This window comes from Macaca mulatta, chromosome 10, assembly GCF_049350105.2.
Source record: "Macaca mulatta isolate MMU2019108-1 chromosome 10, T2T-MMU8v2.0, whole genome shotgun sequence".
NCBI lineage: Eukaryota > Metazoa > Chordata > Mammalia > Primates > Cercopithecidae > Macaca > Macaca mulatta.
The window spans coordinates 41007501-41017500 of record NC_133415.1 but is presented as its reverse complement, the minus strand read 5'-3'; positions in this window follow the sequence as shown (position 1 = coordinate 41017500).

Below are 10000 nucleotides of genomic sequence, written 5' to 3'. Positions count from 1 at the left end.
GAGCTTATCAGGGAAATACGAGAAGTTTGGACATCACAGGTGACAGAGAGAAAGGTCTGCAAATGGCCCTTCCATCCAAGTGGGGACCCGGCCTCGATCTCCCGAAATCATGCACCCAGTGGGGAAGCCCGGCAAGGCCCGTCTGTGTAGATTCCTCTCGGCCTCTCTAAGCACGCACTTCTCACTTTGGTGGAAGGGGCAGGGCCCTCTCTGGGACGGGGGAATCTGACAGACAAAGAGACAGACGTAGAAAAAGAGAGATCGACAGACAGAGACAGAGAGAAACGGACAGAAAGAGCGAGAGAGCGAGAGAGCGAGAGCGAGAGCGAGAGAGAGAGAGAAACAGACTAGACAGGGAGGGGGAGAGAGGGAGAGAGACAGACAGAGACAGACAGACAGGCAAAAAAGAGAGTAAGACAGAAGACAGACACAGTGAGTGAGAGACACAGGTAGAGAGAGAGAGAGAGAGAGAGAGAGAGAGAGAGAGACAGAGAGACAGAGAGAAAGAGAGGGACAGGCAGACAGATAAAGAGAGTGACAGAGAAAGACATAGACGGACAGTGAGAGACAGAGAGAAAGAGACAGAGAGAGAGAGAGAGAGAGAGAGAGAGAGAGAGAGAGAGAGGCAGACAGACAGACAGGCAAAGAAAGAGAGTAAGACAGAAGACAGACACAGTGAGAGAGACAGGAAAGACAGAAACGGACAGAGAGAGACAGAGAGGAACAGACAGAAAGAGAGAGGGTCCTAGCCCAATAGCGATACAGTGCCATTTCTTTCATTTCCTCTTTCTTTCCTTCTTTCTTTCTTTCTTTCTTTCTTTCTTTCTTTCTTTCTTTCTTCTTTTTTTATTTTTTTATTTTTTTGAGACGGAGTCTTGCTCTGTCACCCAGGCTGGAGTGCAGTGGCGCGATCGCAGCTCCCTGCAACCTCCGCCTCCCGGGTTCACACCATTCTCCGGCCTCAACCTCCCGAGTAGCTGGGACTACAGGCGCCGGCCACTACACCCAGATAATTCGTTTGTTTTTTTTGGAGAGACGGGGTTTCACCATGTTAGCCAGGATGGTCTCGATCTCCTGACCTGGCGATCCGCCCGCCTCAGCCTCCCAAAGTACTAGGATGACAGACGTGAGCCACTGCGTTCAGTCTACAGTGCCGTATCTCAGAAATCACTCACAGGAACAGACACTTACAGGTCATGTGTAGAGTTTCTTTTTTTGTTTTGTTTTGTTTTGTTTTGTTTTGTTCCGTTTTGTTTTGTTTTGCACGAGGAGGTGGCGGGATGGAGTTTCGCTCTTGCGTCCCAGGATGGAGTGAAATGGCAGAGGGGACTCAGGGAGTCAACCTATGGCAGAGATGGCACGTCATTCAGAGCGTAACGTCCACAGCGAAAGGTGGTAGGGCCGGCACTTTTAAAGGCTGAAATCCCGGCGGCTCAGGCCTGTCGTCCTCGCACTTTGGGAGGCCCAGGAGAACGGATCACTTGAGGTCAGGAGTTCGAGACCAGTGCGGCCAACATGGAGAAACCCCGTCTCTACTCAAAATACAAAAATTAGCCGGATGTGGTGGTGTGCGCCTGTAATCCCAGCCACTGAAGAAGAATCACTGGAATCCGGGAGGCAGAGGTTGCAGTGAGCCGAGGGAGTGCCACTGCACCCCCGCCTGGGTGACAGACTGAGAGAGACTCAGTCCCTCCCTACCAAAAAAGAAAGAAAGAAAGAAAGAAAGAAAGAAAGAAAGAAAGAAAGAAAGAAAGAAAAAAAAAAAAAAAAAAGAAAAAAGAAAAAAAAAACACAGGGACCGCCACCGGGCGCAGTGGCTCACACATGTAATCCCAGCACTTTGGGAGGCCGAGGTGGGCGGATCACCTGAGGTCAGGAGTTCAAGAGCAGCCTGGCCCACATGGTGAAACTCCGTCTCTACTAACATAGAAACATCTTCGGAGCATGATGGTGGGTGCCTGTAATCCCAGCTGCTCAGGAGGCTGAGACGGGAGAATCGCTTGAACCTGGGAGACGGTGGTTGCAGTGAGCCGAATCGCACCACCGCACTCCAGGCTGGGTGGCTGAGTGAGACTCTGTCTTAAAACAACAACAACAACAGCAGCAAAAAAAAAATAGCAAACGCACAAAAAAAGAACAGGCCAAAATACTCCATTGTCACTGAACGTTCCGCCACCAGACCGGAAACCCCCTGACTCAGGTCAAGGAGGTGGTGTTTCCTTCTCTCTGTCTCTGTCTCTGTCTCTCTCTCTCTCTCTCTCTCTCTCTCTCTCTCTCTCTCTCTCCCTCCCCCCCCCCAACTTTTATGTCTTGTTCAAGCAGACATGTGCAAGATTGTTACACAAGTAAACTTCTGACTGGGGGGTTCAGTGTGCAGATGATTTCATCACCCGGATAACTCAGCGCAGTACCCGACAGTTTTCGTGGTTTGGTTTTTTGTTTTGTTTTGTTTTGTTTTGTTTTTCCCTGAAGATGTCTCTCCTTCCACACCTCCTCCCTCAAGTAGGCTCCCGCCTCCCTGGTCCCCCTCGTTCTGCCCACGAGTTCTCATTATTTAGTTCCCAGTTATAGATGAGAACACGCGGTCTTTAGCTGATCGTTGCTTTCATCTTCGGCGGTGGCGGTGAAAGAGGCATGACACGAAATCGACCCTTAGGACGCTCCCCTCCGTCCACACCCCACACCCCCTCCCCACACACACCCTCATTCCTGCCCCCCCTCCTCAAACCCAAGACAGGAAGAAAGGCAGATATTAAAGTCAGAGGTCAGCCTCCAAGACGGTGGAGGCAAGGGATCTGAAAGGGTGAGCAAGCGATAGGGGTCGGGGGATGTCGTGGCCGAGCTAGCAAAAATAGGGGACCGACTTTCCAGCCCCAGCACACCCCCAATCCTCAACCGCAGCTAGCCTCTGGGTGGGGTTGCGCCTGTAAAAGCTTCTGAATGGAGAGAAGCCCAAGGCTATGGAAGGCATCAGCTCCAAGTCCGGGAAGGGAACAGGGCTTTGTGCATTGGAATGGGGCTTTAGAAGGCGGTGCTGCGGTTTCCAAAGCGACACGCCTCGCCTCGCCTCGCCTCGCCTCGCCCCGCCCCGCCTCGCCCAGAGCGAAACTCCGTCTCAAAAAAATAATAATAATTTTAAGATAATAATAATACTAAAAAATAAATAAATAAATAAATAAATAAATAAGAAATAAATAGTTAGTACAGCGGTCGTGGTCGTGAATCATTCCCCGGAGTCCAGGCGCAGTGGCTCACGCCCGTCACGCGAGCACTTTGGGACGCCGGGGCAGAAGGGTTGCAACAACATGATGAGACCCTGTCTGTGCAAAAACAGTTGAAAAGGAAGGCCGGGCGCGGCGGCTGACGCCTGCCGTCCCAGCACTTTGGGAGGCCGGGGAGGGAGAATCACCTGAGGTCGGGAGTTGGAGACCAGCCTGACCAACATGGAGAAGCCCCGTCTCTAGTAAAAATACAAAATCAACCAGACGTGGTGGTGCATACCTGCAACCCGAGCTACTACTCGGGAGGCAGACTCAGGAGAATCTCTTGAACCCGGGAGGCAGAAGTTGCGGTGAGCCGAGATCCGCGCCATTGCACTCCAGTCTGGGCAACAAGAGCGAAACTCTGTCTCGGGAAAAAGAAAAATAAAACAATAAAAATTGAAAATCATCTGGGCACAGTGGCGCATGCCCCGTGGTCCCAGGCACTACACTCTGGAGGCTGAGGTGGAAGGATCGCTTGAGTCCAGGAGCGTCCACACTGCAGTGAGTTTGGTTTTGATGGCACCACTGCCAGGGTGACAGAGTGAGACGCCGTCTGTAAATCAGTCAAGCAATCAATCAGATCACTGCAAGGAGCTCTCTATGTCTTACTTTCAATAGGTGTCTCTTCAGGCCAAGCAGGCATGGTGCCTCACGCCAGTAATCCCAGCACTTTGGGAGGCCGAGGTGGGATGAAAGAAGGAAGGAAGGAAGGAAGGAAGGAAGGAAGGAAGGAAGGAAGGAAGGAAGGAAGGACAGACAGAACAAAAAGTTTTACAACCCTTTTTTTCATAGTGTCAGGAATTTACAGATAATACAAGTAGTTTAGGTCAGGGGCCGATGTTATTAGTATTACTTTTTTTTTTTTTTTTTTAACTCCTACGGCCTGGTGGTGGTGCCAAGGTTGTCTGGCTATTTATCTGACTTTTGTTTGTTTCTAACGTTTTGCTTTCTCTCTTTCCTCCTGTCTTGTGAACTAGGCAAGGTGGGGGGAGGAGGGCAGCAGGAGCAGTAGAGGTCTCCTTCCTCATCCCCCACTTTGAGAATTTTCACTAATTAGTGGGCGGGTTCCCTTTCATTTTTACTTTTTGGGTCTTTTAGCGAGACAGAGTGATAGCGTTTTATGTAATACACTTGTGTGGAAGTTTTCTGACGAGCCATGGTAGCTACAAAACCTTTTATCATTGGAAGGAGCAAGTGTAATACACAGGGGCGCAGCAAGCAAGTAAGTTTCTTTTTTTTTTTTTTTTTTGAGACCGAGTCTCGCTCTGTCACCCAGGCTGGAGTGCTGTGGCCGGATCTCAGCTCACTGCAAGCTCCGCCTCCCGGGTTCACGCCATTCTCCTGCCTCAGCCTCCTGAGTAGCTGGGACTACAGGCGCCCGCCACCTCACCCGGCTAGTTTTTTTGTATTTTTTAGTAGAGACAGGGTTTCACCGTGTTAGCCAGGATGGTCTCGATCTCCTGACCTCGTGATCCGCCCGTCTCGGCCTCCCAAAGTGCTGGGATGACAGGCTTGAGCCACCGCGCCCGGCCAGCAAGTTTCTATTACAAGTAATACACTTACAGTGAGGGTTTTACATTTTCTACAGCTGGAAACTCTTTTCTAAATGAAGACCTAGGATCAAACCTGTGTTAAACCTGAACAGGCACATGTACTAACTTTGTCATGTCTTAAGCAGGTTAGTTTTTAACTGGGCCTTAAAACCTTTTTTTAGCAAGTAAAACAGTATTTTTTAATCAGAGAAGTTTTTACGAGCCCGACGCTTGAACTTGCGGCGTCTGTTTGGGGAAAGAGTTGGTTAAAGTCATGTTATCTTGAGGCATTAACCCTTCTGCTTCTCCAGGCCATTGGTCTCTTACGTTAGCCCTTCTATCAACATAACATGAAGAAACATCTAGGCTGCCAGCAATGTTTTCAGCCTACTGAGGAAATAGGTTTTTTTCTGTTTTTTTATTTTTATTTTTTAAATTTTTGGCTAAAGGAGGAGGTTCTGGTAACTTCTGGTTTATATGTTTAAAGAATGACTGAAAGACCTTGCGATCGTTGCTGGGCTGGACGGGTCTGGGTTTCCTAAGCAGTACGTGTACAGTGGGGACACCTTACATAGGTGTTTCTTCTAGCATGGTTATGGGTGGGGGGTGGGGTGGGGTGGTAACAACAACAAAGCAATGTATAGCATATTCATATCCAGCAAGGACGAAAGAGGTCCTCACCTGGGAAAAAGGTTGAATACAGCGACAGAACAATAGGAAAACAGTTAGTATTCTAGGAAAACTATCTGTCTTAAGATTTTTAACTACATTGACTTGCTTGATGAGTCCTCAAGCTTCGGCCGTGCATAGACTAGTCAGCTGCCGGTGTGTGACTAGAGCAGGGCTTGTGGTCCTCAGCAGCAGCTTGGAGCTTGGTCTCGTCTCAGGATCAGCCGGGCTGGATGATCTGCGCCCTGTTAGCCGGTCCACTTGTCCTGAGCTGTCGGTGTTAGCTGACTGTGGTGGATCCAAGACGCAACACCTGCAACTTTAACAGCAGTGGGAGTGGACAAGGTTACAGTATAGGGCTCATCCTATATGGGTTGTAGAAAAATTAGGTTTTACTTTAAACAGAGTCCCTAGATTTAAATGGGTGTCAGGCTTATAGGCATTATTTTTCTTTATTTAATTATGAACACTTCGTATGGCTATTTTGAAAGGCTGCATTTGCCTTTTAAAGGTTAATTTCTTTAGTTTCCGGAGGTCACCTTTTATTTGACCTACGATTTGCGGGTGGCCAACTGAACACAATCTTACAGGGCAGATACCTAGTTTGTTTGGTAGGGGTGCACCTGACTCGGAGGAGGACCGTAGGCAAAAACCTGATTTTATCTTAAGTGAATTTCCTGGCATATATCTATATATCTATCTATATCTATATCTATATCTGTATCTGTGTGTGTGTGTGTGTGTGTGTGTGTGTGTGTGTGTGTGTGTGTGTATATATATACATCTATCTATCTATCTATCTATCTATCTATCTATCTATATCTATATGGCAACCCTTTTTTTTTCGTTTTGTTTTTTGGTCGCCAGTAGCTGCTCGCTCGAGTGTCCAGTTCATGCGTTCCACCTTTTGTTGAACTTTGTGGCCGATAGGCTGCGTGTAACCTCTGTTGTATTGTTAACAGTCTTGTTAAATCTTGCACTATTCCAGCTACAGCTACAAATGCTGGCCTATTGTCTGACTTTAAAATCAGAGGTAGTCTTAAACCTGGGGATAATGTCTTTTAACAGTACTTTAGTCACTTCTTGTACTTTTTCTGTCCTGGTGGGGAAAACTGTAACTTACCCTGAAAAGGTGCAAACAAGCACTAGCCTCCAGCAGGGGGCAGTCCTGTAAAGTCTATAAGCAAGTTTTCACAAGGTATGGCTCTTTTTCCTGTTTCAGTTTCTTAGAGGAGGAGTTCCCCCCTCCCCCCATCCCCACCCCCACTCCGCCCCTTTGTCACTGTATCTAGTGGCTGAGCCTTCAGTGAGAAATTGGAATCCAGATACGGCAGAGTCTTGCTGTTTGTAACTTCTAATGTGACCATGGGCTCCTGGGAGCCTAATGAGAAGGTGCCTAGTCTGCCCTAGTCTTTACATTCTTCAGCTCCCGTCAGCCTGATCAGATGAGTGTCTGGTTCCTCCAAGGTGCAGCAGCCCTTGGCCGATGGCCTCTTTGTCTTGCGGCCTTGGCCATTTCCTGTATTGCCTTCTGAACATTTACCCTTCTAGAGTCTTTTTTTTTTTTTTCCATCTCGCACATTAATCTCTCTCTAGCCTTGTCCGGCTCTGGAATCCTTGCCTAACTTGACTTCGGTCATGTCTACATCCACGTCCGCGGCCTCTCACAATGCTGCTTCCCCCCCCCGCGTTCTCACGCTCCTACGGCCAGCTGGTGGGGCCCGAGAAACGGCACGGGCCCTGCCCCCGCCCACGCACTGCTGTCTGTCTCTCCTGTTTTCTTTTGATTCTCTATCTTTACACTTGCTTTTAGTCTTTCTTTTTCTTTTGCTCTTTTCCCTCTTTTCTAGAGTTTAACAGGCTCTTTTCTTTATACACTTGGAGGGTGAAACAGGCATACCGAGAGTCAGCGTAAATGTTTACAGTCTTACCCTCACCGAGTTCTAAGGCCCGGATTAAAGCAATGAGCCCAGCTTAACGACAGCGTCCAGGGTTACCACCGCATATTCTGCACATCTCTCCCCTCGTGGGTTGGTGAAGCTGTTCCCGTCCACGCATAGCTCCTAGTGTACTGATGCCCAAGGCTGGTCCCGGAGGTCAGATCTGCTAGAGTACACTGGAGTCCAACACCTCTACACAGTCATGCTCGACAGGGCTCTAGCTGTCGGGAGCAAGGCGGTGGGTTCAGGGTGTTCCCAGTTTAGTAGCTCAATGGTTGAAAAGGGCTGATAGATGAAAGTCTGTTGCCCACCCCCCTCCCCCCGGGATGTGGGCCTGGTCATTATAATAGACAGGTCCTCGTATCTCCCTGAGAGGCATTTACAGAGCTCGAGTAAGACCAGATCTGAGATGGCCCACTTGACTATCTCGACTTCTTTCCTTGGCCTCTGGAGGCTCCGATCCTTCCCTTCGAGGTGAGACCTGGGGCGTGTCAGCTCCTGAATCTCATTTCTGAGGGGGTTGTTGGCCTCGGTGAAGCGGGGTAGGCTGGGAAACATGGAGAAAGAATCTGTGTTATCTCTCGTGGCTCCCGTAAAAACTGGCTTCTCTTGCCGTTTCCTGGGACTCCCTTTTTAAAAAAACTCTGTGTCTGCCGGCGAAGCCGCTCTTACTTTTACTTTTGGCTATTTTGCACAAAGTTGTTAAACAGGGCTAAATTAACGCTGGCTTTGTCTATAATCTATTTCGCCGTGAGTCCATATAAAGGAATTTGATCTAGGTACACAGGCTGTCCTCCGACCCCGTCACCACCTGAACTACACGGCCAATTGTTCTCTGCCTGTAGTTCCTTCCGTGGGCCATCCAACAGCAGAAGAGGGCAATTCTAATTCACCCAGAGTTCGTGACCTCTAGGGGGTTAACTGAACTCTATAATCTCCTGCAAAACCTTTTGTAAGGTTCTGTAACATGCATTTTAGTAGGGTAAGTTGTGACGACTTGATGACTTTCCTTTTATTTTTCTTTTTGAAACGTTTTTAAGAGGGCTCCTAGCAGAGTGGGCTTACTTTGTGTCTGACCTATGTTTCTCTCGAGACGAAACAACATTCACCCTACGAGAAGGAAAGGGTAAAAGGTCACTCAGTCACGTAATTCACACTAAATCAAAATGAAAGCTAAAACCAAAGTGTCGTTAAGGGCACACCTGTTCGTCAAGCAATTTAAGCCAAACCAAAATCAGGAGCAAGACCAAAGTGGCAATCAAGGCAGGCCTGTTTATCAAGCAATTCAAGTCAAGTCAAAATCGAAACCGAAACCAAAGTATCAACCAATGAATTCAAGTCAAGTCAGAAACCAAAACCAAAGTGCCGGTAGAGGCACGCCGTGGGTGATCAGGCCACGCTTCCACTCAAACGGAGTGGGGGAAGTTCCAAAGAGCAGTCTCAGCAAGTTTCAGATGTCCGGACTGAAAGTGCCAGTTCCTTCCCAGTGTCCAGCCACTGTGCGGATCCTCCACGGGGGCGTGCTGTGCACTGCTCTTTGGAGGCGAGGCATCGCACCGGGGCAGATGCCTACCCGGCAGCACTCTGAGGATCCGCATCGCTCAAGCTGGCCAGAGTCCCCCGCAGGGATGCTCTACAGGGCAGGCATAAGCCGCCTAAGGGGCTGCCTCGACCCTCCGTGCATCACCAGCTCGCTTCCCGGTGAGGGAACCCAGAAATGTAGCAGGACAAGCCGCAGACAAAACTCCTGAGACACCGGATTAAAGAAGGAAGAGGTTTTTCATTCGGCCGGGAGCGTCGGCAGACTCGCATCTTAGGAGCCGAGCTCCCCGAAAAAGACTTTTTTAAAGGCTTACAACCTCAAGGGTTGCACGTGAAAGGGTCGTGACAAATCGAGCAAGCGTGGGAAACGTGACTGGGGGCTACCTGCATCAGCTAACAGAACAAAAAGTTTTACAAGGAATTCACAGATAACAGAAGTAGTTCAGGTCGGGGGTCGATGTTATTATTATTACTTCCTCTTTTTCTTTTTTTTTTCCTTTTTTTTTTCTTTCTTTCTTTCTTTCTTTCTTTCTTTCTTTCTTTCTTTCTTTCTTTCTTTCTTTCTTTCTTTGTTTTTTTAAATCTCCTAGGGCCGTGTGGTGGCACCAAGGGTGTCTGGCCATTTATCTTGCTTTCGTTCCTTTCTAACTTTCTGCTTTCTGTCTTTCCTCTTGTCTTGTGAACTAGGCGAGGTGCGGGGAGGAGGGCAGCAGGAGTAGTAGTGGTCTCCTTCCTTATTATTATTATTTTGAGACAGAGTCTCGCTCTGTCACCCAGGCTGGATCGCCACGGCACGATCTCGGCTCACTGCAACCTCGGCCTCCCCAGTTCAGGCAAGTCGCCTCCTTCGGTGTCCCGAGTAGTCGGGATTCCAAGCCCGTGCCATCAGGAGGCCTGGCTAATTGTTACACTTTTCATAGAGACCGGGTTTCACCATGTTGGCCAGCCTGGTCTCCAACTCCTGGCCTCAAGTGATCCGCCCGCTGCGGCCTCCCGATGTGCTTGAATTACAGGCATGAGCCACCGTGCCCGGCCCACCCAGATAATCTTGTTA